At 38.9% G+C, this 16,261-nt stretch overlaps 1 protein-coding gene across 3 annotated transcripts in view; it reads right to left on the bottom strand.

Moving 5' to 3' along the window:
* The window catches only part of LOC150089581 (phosphatidylinositol-3,5-bisphosphate 3-phosphatase MTMR4), a 371,703-nt gene extending 359,650 nt beyond the window's left edge, over positions 1 to 12,053 (bottom strand). For 2 of the 3 annotated variants that reach the window (XM_090389550.1, XM_090389552.1), the window contains exon 1: positions 11,939 to 12,053. The gene's annotated coding sequence lies outside the window, so the exon portion shown is untranslated. The remainder of the gene's footprint in view (positions 1 to 11,938) is intronic. The other variant, XM_090389551.1, reaches the window with a different exon arrangement.
* Between the last annotated feature and the right edge of the window lie 4,208 nt (positions 12,054 to 16,261).

Below are 16,261 nucleotides of genomic sequence, written 5' to 3'. Positions count from 1 at the left end.
AATCTTGATAAACTTTATTATCAATTAAATTGTATTTTTAATTCTATAAATATATATAACGACTTAATCGTAACAAATAATTAATACCTAACTATAGTGGTACACGTGACACGGAAGTTGTATAAAGGGAACACTAGATACCGAAAAAAAAAAAATATATATATATATATATATATATATATATAACATAACTGTTTGGGATATAACTTAAGGATTTAATTTTTGTTTTAAATTTTATTGAATTAAATTGGAATCATGACTCTGACCAGAGCAGCAAAGCAAAAGGCTCAAGCTAATGGGAGTGCTGTGGTTCAGGGGAGAACTGAAGGGGGCAGTTGCCCTCTGAATCACAGTCTATTAAAATGCACTGTTTGCTTGATGTTTGCGGAGCAGTCGGGTACGGGACATGATACTGCCAAGGGGGATGTCTTTGTGTGTGCACGATGTAAGGAGTGCAAGGAAATCAGGCGACAACTCAGCGTTGTTATGGGCCTTTATGAGACCTTGAAGGACAGGGTGGATGCCCTCGAAGGAAATAAATTGAGGGGCCCATCAAGCTCTCAGCTGCCCACATCAACGCCAGAGCTTGCACTTGGTCATCAGGCAACACAGAAGCAGCCCCCTAGGCAGAATGCGCTGGTCCCACAGGAACTAGTAGTTGTTGGTGACTCTATTGTCAGGGAAACGGGGAACATGCTTTGTAAAAAGGATAGGTGGAATAAGACCAGGGTATGTCTGCCAGGGGCAAAGGTTGATGACGTTGTAGAGCGGATATCATCTTTTAAGGGCACAAAAGGTGATATAGTTGTACACGTTGGCACTAATGATATTAAGAGTAGGAGACCGGCGCAATTACTTAGCAAGTACAGGTCACTGTTGAAAAAAAGCCGTGAATTAGGGTTGAACTTGAAAGTGTCTGCAATTCTGCCCAGACACAATAGGAGGGAGTATATGATGAGAGCCTTGTCGATCAATTCGGCCCTGGAGGGATTGTGCAAGGCTCAAGGGGTAGAATTTTTTTCAGCCTGGACTGTACTTGTTAACAGGAGAGATTGCTTCTACAGGGATGGGATTCACTTAAATAGAAAGGGTGCAAGAATTTTTGCTGATGCTGTCGAGGCAGTGTTAGGTGGGTCGGAAAACTGCTAGTTGGGGGGGATACAAGGACTAATAGATTAACAGAAGCCACTGGCAGAGGTGGAAGTGATTCTTGCACTGCTTCTATTCAAATGAGCAGAAGTCTGAAAAACAAGATGCAGGATATTTCAGAGACTGCTGGTAGTCATTGCGTTACAAGTAAACACATGGGTTGTGTTAGGGTAGCTAAGAATAGAAACAGGTGAATGTATACCTGCGTGTACACCAATGCTAGGAGTTTGGTAAATAAATTTGATGAATTTGAGGTATTGCTCAAAACATCAAAGGCAGATATTGTTGGGATATCAGAGACGTGGTGTCACACAGATATAAGTAATGCGGAACTGGAATTTGGGGAATACAATGTGTATAGAAAGGATAGACAGGACAGGAGGGGAGGAGGGGTTATGCTATTAATTAAGAAACACATAAAGTCCAAGGAAGTGAAGCCAGTCGACATCGATGGACAGGGCAGTGTCGAGTCAGTTTGGTGTGACATAAGCATAGGGAAATCAAAATTGAGAGTAGGAGTGTGCCTAATGACTCTGATGAGTATAATAATATATTGTACAGGGAAATAGAGTGGGCCAGTAAATCAGAGAGTCTTATAATGGGGGATTTTAATTTCCCAGATATTGACTGGAATTTGTGGGTTGGTCACTCGCACACTAGCAAGGCTTTTGTGGATTTATTGGATGATTGTTTTCTACATCAGCATGTTCGTGAGGCAACAAGAGGGAGCAATACTCTTGATCTGATTATCAGTAGTGATTCTTCATGCATTAAGAACCTGCAGATAAATGAACCACTAGGTGGCAGTGATCACAGTGTGTTGAAGTGGGATTTACTCAAGGAGGTAACTACCATCAGAGGTAAAGGGAAGGGTTTTTGTTTTCGTAAAGGCGACTACGATGGTCTGAGACAGTATTTAAATTCTATACAGTGGGACCAACTGATGATGTTACCAACAGCAAACTCAAAATGGGAAGCATTCAAGGAACTAATCTTGGAGGCTACCAGGCTTTACATACCAACTAAGAAATATTGTTCAAGGTTTAGGCCTAAATGGTTGTCAGATGAACTAATGAGACATGTGGCAGAGAAGAAAAATGCATGGGATACATACAAATTAATGGGTGACATGGAAGCCTATGATAGATATAAGTTGGTCTGTAACCAAGTCACAAAGGAGATTAGGCAGGCAAAGGCAGACTACGAAAAATCCTTGGCAAAGGATGCAAAGAAAAACAGAAAAGAGTTCTTTACATACTTGAACTCGAGAAGGAAAGGGATGAATCAGATTGGTCCACTGGATATTGATGGTTCAACAGTTGAGGATCCTGCTCAGGTGGCTGACAATCTAAACGAGTATTTTGCATCTACATTCACGCATGAGGAGTTATTCAGGAAGGAGAATGATGTAGGTAAAGTAAACATTGGCAGTGAGCTGGATGATTTTGTAATAACTGAGAGGAAAGTGGAGGAGAGATTGTTGAGGATAAACATAAAAAAGGCACCTGGGGTGGATGGGATCTATCCAGTTATATTAAAGGAGGCAGCAAAGGAAGTATGCAAACCCCTAGCCATAATTATGAGAGCTTCTTTGGACTCAGGGGAGGTACCCATAGACTGGAGATGTGCAAATGTAACCCCAATTCACAAAGGAGGATCAAAGGCTGACACAAGTAATTATAGACCTGTTAGTTTAACTTCTGTTCCAGGTAAATTAATGGAGGCACTGTTTAAAGAAGCACTGCAGGATCATCTAGACAAGAATTCAGTTATAGCTCAGACGCAGCATGGTTTTGTTAAGGGCAGGTCTTGCCTGACCAATTTGATTGGATACTATGATGTAGTCACAAAAGAACTGGATGCAGGGAATAACTTTGATATTATATATTTGGATCTTAGAAAGGCTTTTGATACTGTTGCACATGGAAGACTGCTGCACAAATTGGAGCAGTGTGGCATTGGAGGCAAATTGCTGCTATGGATAAGGGGATGGTTGAGTAGCAGAAGACAGAGAGTGGTAATCAATGGACACTGCTCAACGTGGACTAATGTTATTAGTGGAGTTCCTCAAGGTTCAGTGTTGGGTCCATTGTTGTTTTCGGTGTTTATGAATGATATTGATGATGGGATATCAAGTTTAATGTCTAAGTTTGCAGATGATACAAAGGTTGGCAGGGTCGTTAAGGACACTACTGACGCTATGCTGCTGCAACAGGATCTGGAAAGGTTGAACAGATGGGCTGAGAGGTGGCAAATGAAGTTTAACATTGACAAATGTAAAGTACTACATATGGGAAACAGTAACCCCAGAGCAATGTATCAACTCTGCGGTACTACACTGACAGTGGTGGAGAATGAAAAGGACCTGGGGGTAATTGTGCAGGCAGATATGAAGTTCTCTGAGCAGTGCAGACGAGCTGCAAGAGTAGCTCATGGTGTCTTGTCAATGATATACAGGAATTTTTCTAGCAGGGATAAGGAGGTGATTATTCCCTTGTATAAGGCAATGGTTAGGCCACATCTTGAGTACTGTATACAGGTCTGGAGGCCGCATTTCAAGAAGGATGTAGAGCTGATGGAACGGGTACAGAGAAGGGCAACAAGATTAGTAAATGGAACAAAGGGTTGCTCTTACGAAGAAAGGCTTAAATTTTGCAAATTACAGAGTCTGGAGACTAGGCACCAGCGAGGTGATCTGATAGAGGTGTATAAGGCTTTGAATGGTTTGAGCATGCTCAATGCCAATGGGATTCTTCATCTTTCTCAGAATAATCACCTCAGAGGGCATAAATTCAAATTGAGGAAGGACGGATGTCGGATAGATGTGCGGAAATTTGCCTTTGGCCAGCGGGTGGTTGGTTGGTGGAACCGACTTCCATCACTTGTTGTTGAAGTTGATAGCCTAAACAAATTTAAAGCTCAACTGGACAGGTATTTCGAACGAACGGAGGGGTGAAATGGGAGAGGGGTTTTTTTTTTTTTTTTTTTGGCTGATGCTGAATAAGCTTGCTTTCTTGCATCATATGCCTCTACTAATGCTAATGCTAATGCTAATCTCTTTCACCTCTGCCAGTGGCTACTGTTGGTCTTTAAAGACCAATCTATTGATCTTTGTCTCCCCCCAAGCTAGCAGTTTTCCGACCCACCTAACACTGCCTCGATAGCATCAGCAAATATTCTTGCACCCTTTCTATTTAAGTGTATCCCATCCCTGTAGAAGCAATCTCTCCTGTTAACAAGTATACAGTCCAGGCTGAAAAAAAATTTTCCTGGAACCGAAATTTTTCCTGGAATCTTGGCATAAAAAAAAATTTTCCTGGAATCTTGGCATTAAATGACACATGGCTTGAAAACGATGAAAATGTTGATATTCAAGGATAGAAAACTATCACACAATTCATCTATTATTTCTACAGTCTTTGGCATATCTTCCAAAACCAATAAAAACAAAAATTAACCAAGCACTGGACCCTAGAAGACTCCAATAACAACACTAGTCCAAGAAGAGCACTGGCCACTATTGATAACCATTGTCTTCTCTCACTCAACTATCTCTTTATCTACAGTTGGCAACTTGATCCTAATGCCACTGCTCCACTTTGTTCAGCATTCTTTTATGTGCAATAACAAAAGCTTTTCTGAAATTAAGCATATGATGTCAAAATCATTTTTTGCATACAGTTCTTTTGTTACAGTATAACAATATCCAATCTGATTGGTCAAACAAGATCCCTTAATAAATCCATGCTGTAACTCCCAGTGACTCCATTATTTTCCTTGAAAGGGGAGTCAAGCTTACAAAGGTCTGTAATTACTCACTTTGCCCTTTGATCCACCTTTGTGAATGGGGGATACATTTAACTCATCTACAGTACAATCTGAAAAAGATCATCAATTGTTATACCAATCATATCTAGTGGGCAGGAAGGTTTCATCTCTTTCCTTTTAGTATTAATAAAAACAAAGAATTCTTTGCTATTTTCCTTTGCATTCTTAGCCAGAGCCTTCTCATAGCTTGCTAACTTATACCCCCTTCCTTAGTGACTTAACTGAAGATTAGTTTGTACTTGCTGTAGGTTTCCATGTCCACTGATAATTTATAATCATTCCATGCATTCTTATCCTCTGCCACTAATCTCATCAGTTCATCTGCCATCCAATTTGGTCTAAACTTTAACACTATCTCTTAGATGGTTTAAAAAACCTAGTAGCTTGCATGATTACTACCCCAAATGCTTCTCATTTACGATTTGCAGTTGGCAACATCATTTGTTGGTTCCACTGAATAGAATTTAAAACTGACTGAGAACATTGTAATCACTTGTATGCACTAAGATTACTGCTCATGTCACACCAAAATTGAATGGACATTGCACTGGAAACATGAGTCACTACTCATAGAATCTAAGGCAGTCCATCTATATATAACAGATTACAGAAAGTTTAACTCATATAAGTTTTTACATTAATTAATATATTTAATAAGAAAAAAAATTAAAGATACATTCATATTTTTTTTTCGTGAAGTTCTTTTCAACGAACTTTCATTATCAAGACAAGTGAAATGTGGCACAAGAGATGTCTTTTATGTTTGTTCTGAGTTAGGATCACGACCAAACCATTAGCATGTTGGGGGGGAGGGGGGTTAGTCTGAAAATTATGGCATCCCTTATATATCATCATTCACAGCGGGTTTTCCAAAAGATGTCATGCATCTTTGAAAAAGATATGGAACTTCTTTAGGACCTTAAGTTCCCTGCTCTCAAGATATTTTGTATAATTTTATCTTGAATCACAAATAAACACTAAATATATGGTCACATCAGTTCTGCCAGTGAATAGCAATCTAGAGTTATCAGATTTTGAATTGTACTACAGTAATTCCTCCTCAACTGCAGACTTCAAATAATATGATTTTATATGAAAATCTTTTTTCTTTTTTTTTTTGTAGACTTCTGAACACAATCTCCTTAAAAGAACATGACAATTACTGCTCTTGCTTCCTCCTAGGATCATGGGAAATTTCTAATCTGTCATGCAGAGGGAGATTTGTTTATATTCTGTTCCAGTGGATAGAGTGTAACATGCCTAGAGTGAGCACCATCAAACAGAGTTTTCCCTAATCTTCAGGCATTTCAAGGTGCTGGGACATGTAATTTGGGAATCACTGCAGTTTACCCCCTCAATGAATCACTAATCAGATGTGCAAGTGTTTGTGATGAGTGAGGGGGTACACAAGTGAAGTAGTTTGACCCCTTCAACACCATTCTTTGTACACCCTACTCATAACAAGCTGTGAGCAACCAACAAGGCATGCCATTTCCAATATGAAAGCACCCTAAGCAAGAGTTCCTACAATCATACCCTTTTGAATCTCTGCGTTATCTTTACCATATCCCATAACTGCTACTTTATCACCTTGACTTGTACAACCAAATGCAAATTACCACTACTCTAGTGCACAAAGCTGTTCGGTTTTCATACTGCGAGCTATGCAGCATAGTCCATTAAGAATAGGGTGGTTGTAATTCAGTGATCATTGCGTGTATATTTACTACTATTTTTTTGTTATTTTATTCTGGCAGTAATATGACCCAATGGTACTTCACAATAAGCTACCACTGTGCTTTAGGCCCACAATCCCATGCTCTGCCATAAACTCCTTGATAATCAGCACAAAATGCAACCTAACCTTGTCCTGCAACAGTAGCATTATCAGCCATATGGTGCAAGGAAGCCTGAGGCTTTTCCTGCACCAGGCAAAACAAATTTCTGAATTACCTGAGAGAGAGAGAGAGAGAAAGAAAATCACCAAGAAAGAGAATATCCAGCTCAGGACCCTGGGTGTGCCAAGCCCATACTCATCAGATGTGAGCCCGAGCAAAATCCCTCTTTCTCATATCTCAGTCCTGACTTGGTGAATTATTTTAATCACATAATCCAAAATTTATGTTGTCCTATACTCCTCATTGTGCTGTCTTATGTGGAGAAATAAATTCCTTATGAATTCTGGTTCGGATTCCCTTGTTAGAGGGAAAAGTAATCTACTTCACTTTGATTTTTGAAAAAAAAAAAAAAAAAATTGCATACACCTTGGAAAGAATGTTGATGCTATTCTATGCTGTCTTTTTGTCTCCAGGACTTTTCTACAGCAGTAATCAGGAATTAAAATGTATTTTTGAAATAGAGTCGGCTAATTTTAAGTTTTCAGCTTTGCAATAGTCAGGCCAGTGCAGTTAGCCATCACTTCTATTTCAAATCATTGGATTCTATATTTTCTATTAAATATTCTTAATTTTTTTCCCCCAGAAAAGAGTAAGCAGTTTAAAAATAGGAACAATTTTTTTAAAACAGCTACCTGGCAATAACAATAACGGAAAAAATTTTAAATTTTAATGCTTTTTTGCATTTCAAAAACAAAGATTCCATTAACAACAACTGAAACTATTAGAACTAAATATTATATTGTTCAAGGTTTAGGCCTAAATGGTTGTCAGATGAACTAACGAGGCATATGGCAGAGAAGAAAAATGCATGGGATACATACAAATTAACACGTGACACGGACGCCTATGATAGATACAAGTTGATCTGTAACCAAGTTACAAAGGAGGTTAGGCAGGCGAAGGCAGATTACGAGAGATCCTTGGCAAGGGATGCGAAGAAAAACAGCAAAGAGTTCTTTACTTATGTAAACTCTAGAAGGAAGGGGATGAATCAGATTGGTCCACTTGAGATCGATGGGTCAACTGTTGATGACCCTGCTCGGGTAGCTAACAAACTAAATGAATATTTTGCATCGACATTCACACATGAGGAGTTATTCAGCGAGGGGAATGCCAGAGGTGTATTCAACTCTAGCAGTAAGCTAGAGAATCTTGTAATAACTGAGAGCAAAGTGGAGGAGAAATTGTTGAAGATAAACACAAGAAAGGCACCTGGGGTGGATGGGATCTATCCAGTTATATTAAAGGAGGCAGCAAAGGAGGTAAGCAAACCCTTAGCCATAATTATGAGAGCTTCCTTGGACTCAGGGGAGGTACCCATTGACTGGAGATGTGCAAATGTGACCCCAATTCACAAAGGGGGATCAAAGGCTGACACAAGTAATTATAGACCTGTGAGTTTAACTTCTGTTCCCGGAAAATTAATGGAGGCACTGGTGAAAGAAGCACTGCAGGATCATCTAGACAAGACTTCAGTTATAGCTAGGACACAGCATGGTTTTGTTAAGGGGAAGTCTTGCCTGACCAATTTGATTGGATACTATGATGCAGTCACAAAAGAACTGGATGCAGGGAATAACTTTGATATTATATACTTGGATCTTAGAAAGGCTTTTGATACTGTTGCACATGGAAGACTGCTGCACAAATTGGAGCAGTGTGGCATTGGAGGCAAGTTGCTGCTATGGATAAAGGGGTGGTTGAGGGGGAGAAGACAGAGAGTGGTAATCAATGGACACTGCTCATCGTGGACTAATGTTATTAGTGGAGTCCCTCAGGGTTCAGTATTGGGGCCTTTATTGTTTTCTGTATTTATAAATGATATTGAGGATGGTATATCAGGCTTAATGTCCAAGTTTGCAGACGATACGAAGGTTGGCAGGGTTGTCAAGGACACTACTGACACTATGCTGCTGCAACAGGATTTGGAAAGGTTGAGCAGATGGGCTTCGAGGTGGCAAATGAAGTTTAACATTGACACATGTAAAGTACTACATATGGGAAACAGCAACCCCAGAGCAACGTATCAACTCTGTGGTACTACACTGACAGTGGTAGAGAATGAAAGGGACCTGGGGGTGGTGGTGCAGGCAGATATGAAGTTCTCTGAGCAGTGCAGACGAGCTGCAAGAGTAGCTCATGGTGTATTGTCAATGATATATAGGAATTTTTCTAGCAGGGATAAGGAGGTGATTATTCCCTTGTATAAGGCAATGGTCAGGCCACACCTAGAGTACTGTATACAGGCCTGGAGGCCTCATTTCAGGAAGGATGTAGAGCTGCTGGAACGAGTACAGAGAAGGGCAACTAGATTGGTGAATGGGACAAAGGGGTTCTCTTACGAAGAAAGGCTTAAGTTTTGCAAATTACAGTGTCTGGAAACTAGGCACCAGCGGGGTGATCTGATAGAGGTGTACAAAGCCTTGAATGGTTTGAGCATGCTCAATGCTGATGGGATTCTTCCTCTAGCTCAGAAAAATCACCTGAGAGGGCATAAATTCAAATTGAATAAAGACAGATGTAGGATAGATGTACGGAAATTTGCCTTTAGCCAGCGGGTGGTTGGTGGGTGGAACAGACTTCCATCCCTTGTCGTGGAAGTTGATAGCCTAAATAAGTTTAAGGCTCAGCTGGCCAGGTATTTCGAACGAACAGAGGGGTGAAGTGGAAGTGGTTATTTTTATTTATTTATGTTACTTTTTTTTTTTTTTTTTTTTTTTTTGGCTGATGCTGCATAAGCTTGCTTTCTTGCATCAAATGCCTCTACTAATGCTAATGCTAATGCTATTCAATGTGAACTGTAAAAAATATTTTCCCATGACCATCAAAGAAACAAATGAAAAAAACAATTTTTTGAAACAGATCTGGAGATCAAAATTTCAAATTGCAAAATTTAATTACTCATGACCAAAGCCAGATTTACCAAGATAGTGATGCTGCTGCTTCACATAAAATTCCTAAGGTTGTAGCAGGATGGGTCAATTCAATTACTGTAAGGTTTCGTTAGCTTTTAACTGCATTTTGTTATTTTTGTTTAACTGCATGTTGTAATTTTCATTTTTGTTGTGTTCATATCCTACCACATTTAATTCACCGCTCACCACAAACTATCATTCATATTATGAAACCTATTTTTAAGATATAAGTGATCAGATGCCACTGTTGGCCCATTAGGAACTTACAGCTTTTATTGAAATTTAATGAATATTTCATATAATTGAGATAAACTAAAATTGAGATGTTATAAAAACAATAGAAGATACATATTTTTCATTTCAGTATTCTTTCTTCTAAAACCTTATTGATGGCATAAGATAATTAGTATCTAGTTCTAGAATGCATATTGCTACTAGCAAAGGATGCAAGAAAGCAAGCTTACATAGCATAAGCCAAAAAACAAAAAATAAAATAATAAACTACCCATCTCATCTGTCGATCCCATATAAAAGTTTGTCTAATTATTCCATAAATTTATTCAAACTATCACTTCCACAACAGTGGCAAAGCTATAAATACTTGGCTTCCCTATGAGAATTTCTAACACCTGCCCAACACATGATCTACAACAACTATACCTGATCAACCACAGGACACCTTGCCTCTCTGGGATCACCTGTGGTGGCAGACCTTGAGATATGGTAGTCTTTCCACTGTCACAATACCAGAAGAAGGTCTGGTCCAACAATCAGTTACTCTCCTGTTGAAAGCAACTGTTTACATCTATCCTGCAACCATCCTTTTTCAATTAACATTTATGTCCCCTTATGTTTACTACCCGAAAATGAGTAATGATGCCATCAGCAGTTGGTAAATATACTCAATCTATTTAAAACCTTAAACACTTTATTCAGGTCTCATGGGTGCCTCACTTCCAAGCACTAAAAATTCCAGTGCTTGGAAATGAGGAAACTTCTGAAGCTTTTGTGATAAGAGTGCCCTTGACTAATCTTGTTGCTCTTCTCTGCACCTCTTGCAACAGATCCACATCCTTCTTAAAATGAGAGATCAGCAGAACTCAAGATGCAGCCTAAACATTGGCTTATACAACAGGATAATCACCTCCTCATCCCTGGAAAAATTCTTGTATATCACTGACAGAACATGAGCTATTCTAGCAGCCTGTGTATGCTGTTCTTAACAAATAAAAAGACCACTGCAAACATCAAAGAACTGGATAAAAATCACAAATGTTGGTTTTAAAGGGGAAAAAAAAGGGAGGTTAAGCAATGAATTCCGATAAAGAATTTGGGTCATTATATCAATTATTTTTTATAGCAAAGATTATAAATTTTTATAATCATTTTTTATACCTGCATGTGTATATTTTCACTGTCTCAGCATCAGCTGATACAACAGCAATATTACTTTAATACACTTAAATTATACGTGTATTAAAATATATCTCGAACGTAGTTCAGTACCTCCCTCATTCAACTATTTCTAACCCCCTACGTGAATTTGTTGAGATCATAATTCTTATATTGTAAAGTGACCAAACTCTTAGTATTCCAATGCGGACATCGATTTTACATTTTTTTTTTTTTGTTTCTTTTATTTCACATATATTTGTTTTATTTCATAAAAATACCTATATTAATTAAAATCCGGGTCGTCTAGTCCCTTTATTATAATGGCTATGGCAATATTTAACCGTAGGAAAGAAAACTTGGATATTCAATGATTACAATATTGTAATTATGGACTAATTTCTTCTAGGTAAATAAACGTTTCAATAACAAATTAACTTAGGGTAAGCCGTTGTTTATCTACAAAGTGACGAAGTCTGTGACAATCACTACAGCTCAACGTTTATAATTTGCAGTAGGCCTAAGAGTTCATGTTTAGAAATACTACGCTTTTAATTCGAAAATATATTAGAATGCCTTTTTTCAAAAAAGATATGAAAATTAAAATGTTTGTTGGTAATATACGATATCCTTCCGCTCACGATCATAATTATTTAAAACATAAAAAGTTCTTTCTCATTTTAAATAATAATCTCCACATTAAATACCCCCCCCCCCCGCAACTAACCGGATAATCCCTATTCCGTAAAATCTTACCTACGTTTTTGGTGCACAAATATTATGACCAACACATACTGCAATTAAAGTGGTATTATACAACTCACAGAGTAGTAACTGTGTGATACTGTTTCCATATAATACAGGTATTATCAACAAAATTAATGAAGCGCGTCTACACAAAATTTCAACTTTTTTTTTCCCTTCTAAAAAAAGAAAAAAAAGAAAACGAAAGATAGAAATTTACTACTATATGGATTACCACCTAGTGACCAACGTTTCAACCAAAGAAAATTTGGAATACTAACCGGAGATGCTACGGTTGGATGCAGATTTAAAAAAAGTAATACTGTACTGTACTGAAGTTTCTTTTGATTTTATTTTCTTATCTTACCGTATTTTGAAATGGTGTTATGATTACAGTGGTTCGATGTAGTGCAAACAAATCGAATAATCATAACCGCATTACTAGGATACCACTTATATATACACAAATACACAGAAGCAAAGATCAGACTAGCGAGAGTGGTACGACTCGGGAGAGAAATGAATGGGCGAATCTCCAACGCATCACAGTCTCAAAAAATGTACGAAATGTGAAATGTTTACTGATCTTTCTAAAACAGGACATCATTAGCATTAGTAGAGGCATGTGATACAAGAAAGCAAGCTTCTGCAGCATCAGCAAAAAAAAAAAAAAAACCACTTTCACTTCACCCCTCCGTTCGTTCGAAATATCTTATCAACTTCCACAACAAGGGATGGAAGTCTGTTCCACCAACCAACTACCCGCTGGCTAAAGGAAAATTTCCGCACGTCTATCCTACATCTGTCTTTCCTCAATTTGAATTTATGCCCTCTCAGGTGATTATTCTGAGCTAGAGGAAGAATCCCACATCACTGAGCATGCTCAAACCATTCAAGGCTTTATACACCTCTATCAGATCACCTTGCTGGTGCCTAGTCTCCAGACACTGTAATTTACAAAATTGAAGCCTTTCTTCATAAGAGTACCCCTTGTTCCATTCACTAATCTTGTTGCCCTTCTCTGTACTCGTTCCAGCAGCTCTACATCCTTCTTGAAATGAGGCCTCCACACCTGTATACAGTACTCAAGGTGTGGCCTGACCATTGCTTTATAAAGGTTATAATCACCTCCTTATCCCTGCTAGAAAAATTCCTGTATATCATTGATAAGACACCATGAGCTACGCTTGCAGCCCGTCTGCACTGCTCAGAGAACTTTATATCTGCCTGCACAATTACCCCCATGTCCTTTTCATTCTCTAGCACTGTCGGTGTAGTACCACAGAGTGGATACGTTGCTCTGGGGTTGCTGTTTCCCATATGTAGTACTTTACATTTGTCAATATTAAACTTCATTTGCCACCTCTCTGCCCATCTGCTCAATCTTTCCAGATCCTGTTGCAGCAGCATAGTGTCAGTAGTGTCCTCGACAACCCTGCTAAACTTTGTATCGTCTGCAAACTTGGACACTAAGCTTGATATACCATCTTCAATATCATTTATAAATACAGAAAACAAGAAAACAAATAAGGAGAGGGCGCTGACTCTCTTTAAAAATTACAGCTGTGACTTGCAGGCTCCGAAAAAACGATAAGTGTTTGCCTTTTTATTTACATAATTGTTATTTTATATTGTACTTAATACGTAGTCTTATAGTTATAGTTACGCTGGTTATTTTTATTTTAATTTAGATAAACAGTTTTTGTAGATATACGTAATACTTAATATACGTAAAACCGTTATTTCTTTCGAATCTTGCAGCAATTGTTTTTGTATATAGTGGTAGGGAATTCAAATTTTTAACTGAGGTAGTTAGGTAGCTATAACGTATAATTTATAGAGTAATACGCTTCACTGTTTCTATTAGATAACGTAGTATTCACATTTAATTAATTTAATTTATTGATTTTATTAATTTAAAATATCATGCCCCAAACTAGAGCAGCAAAGCAACGGGCACAAAGTGGCAGGAGTGCTGTAACTCGGGGGAAAACTGAGGGGGGGGGCCATTATCCAACGCATCAGAGCCTAAAAAAATGTGCGACTTGTGAAATGTTTGCCGAACTTCTAGAACGGAACATGATATTGCCATGGGGGATGTCTTTGTGTGTGCGCGATGTAAGAAGTGTAAGGAAATCAGGCGACAACTCACCGTTGTTATGGGCCTATATGAGAGTTTGAAGGACGGGGTGGATGGCCACGAAAGATCTAAATTGAGGGGCCCATCAGGCTCTCATCTGCCCACATCAAGGCCAGATCTGGCACTTGGTCATTGCGCAACACAGCGGCAACCCCCAAAGCAGAATGCGCTGGTCCCACAGAAACTAGTAGTTGTTAGTGACTCTATTATCAGGGAAACGGAAACCATGCTTTGTAAAAAGGATAGGTGGAACAGGACCAGGGTATGTCTGCCAGGGGCAAAGGTTGATGACGTTGTAGAGCGGATATCATCTTTTAAGGGCACGAAAGGTGATATAGTTGCACACGTTGGCACTAATGATATTAGGAGTAGGAGACCGGCAGAATTACTTAACAAGTACAGCTCACTGTTGAACAAAAGCCGAGAATTAGGGTTGAATTTGAAAGTGTATGCAATTTTGCCCAGACATGATAGAAGGGAGTATAGATGAGAGCCTTGTCGATCAATTCGACCCTGGGAAAAATGTGCAAGGCTCAAGGGGTAGAATTTTTTTCAGCCTGGACTGTACTTGTTAACAGGAGAGACTGCTTCTATAGGGATGGGATACACTTAAATCGAAAGGGTGCAAGCATATTTCCTGATGCTATCGAGGCAGTGTTAGGTGGGTCGGAAAACTGATAGCTTGGGGGGATACAAGGACTAATAGTTTAACAGCAGCCATAGGCAGATGTGAAGGTGATTCTTGCACTACTTCTTTTAGAATAAGTAGCGACCCGGGGTGTTGGGGGTTTCAGGGACGGATGGCAGTCATCCTGAAATAAGTGGGTATATGGGATGTGTTAGGGTAACTAGGAATAGGAGTAGGAGCATGTATGCTTGCATGTATACCAATGCTAGAAGTATAGTAAATAAATTTGATGAATTTGAAGTGTTGGTCAAGACATCAAAGGCGGATATTGTTGGGAGAGCAGAGACGTGGTGTCACAAAGATATAAGGAATGCTGAACTGGAATTTGGGGAGTACAATGTGTACAGAAAGGATAGACATGATAGAAAGGGTTTTGTACAGAAAGGATAGACAGGATAGAAAGGGTTTTGTACAGAAAGGATAGACAGTATAGAAGGTGTTATGCTGTTAATTAAGAAAAACATAAAATCAAGAGAAGTGCACACAGATGATATAGATGAACAGTGCACTGTTGAGTCAGTTTGGTGTGACATAAGCACCGCGAAAGCCAAAATAAGAGTAGGAGTGTGTTATAGGCCTAATGACTCGAAAGAGTACAATGAACAATTGTACAGAGAAATAGAGTGGGCTAGTAAATCGGAATGTCTTAAGTCGGAAAGGGTAAGTTGCTACAATGGATAAAAGGATGGTTAAGTGGGAGAAGACAGAGGGTGGTAATCAATGAGTGCTGCTCTTCGTGGACTTATGTTATTAGTGACGTCCCACAGGGTTCACTGTTGGGTCCACTGTTGTTTTGTATATTTATCAATGATATTGATGAAGGTATATCAGGCTTAATGTCGAAGTTAGCATTAGCATTAGTAGAGGCATTTGATGCAAGAAAGCAAGCTTATGCAGCATCAGCCAAAAAAAATAATAATAAAATAAAATAAAAATAAATAAAAAATAACCACTTCCACTGCACCCCTCTGTTCGTTCGAAATACCTGTCCAGCTGAGCCTTAAACTTATTTAGGCTATCAACTTCCACGACAAGGGATGGAAGTCTATTCCACCAACAAACCACCCGCTGGCTAAAGGCAAATTTCCTAACGTCTATCCTACATCTGTCTTTTCTCAATTTGAATTTATGCCCTCTCAGGTGATCATTCTGAGAAAGAGGAAGAATCCCATCAGCATTGAGCATGCTCAAACCATTCAAGGCTTTATACACCTCTATCAGATCACCTCGCCGGTGCCTAGTCTCCAGACACTGTAATTTGCAAAACTTAAGTCTTTCTTCGTAAGAGCACCCCTTTTGTTCCATTGACTAATCTTGTTGCCCTTCTCAGTACTCGTTCAAGCATCTCTACATCCTTCTTGAAATGAGGCCTCCAGACCTGTATATAAACTACTCTAGGTGTGGTCTGACCACTGCCTTATACAATGGAATAATCACCTCCCTATCCGTGCTAGAAATATTCCTATTTATCATCGACAATACACCATGAACTTCTCTTACAGCCCGT

Source organism: Mastigoproctus giganteus, chromosome 2, assembly GCF_048544385.1.
Source record: "Mastigoproctus giganteus isolate SK-2022 chromosome 2, ASM4854438v1, whole genome shotgun sequence".
Lineage (NCBI taxonomy): Eukaryota > Metazoa > Arthropoda > Arachnida > Uropygi > Thelyphonidae > Mastigoproctus > Mastigoproctus giganteus.
The sequence above is the reverse complement of the archived record's forward strand: the minus strand, read 5'-3'. Positions and strand labels throughout refer to the sequence as shown.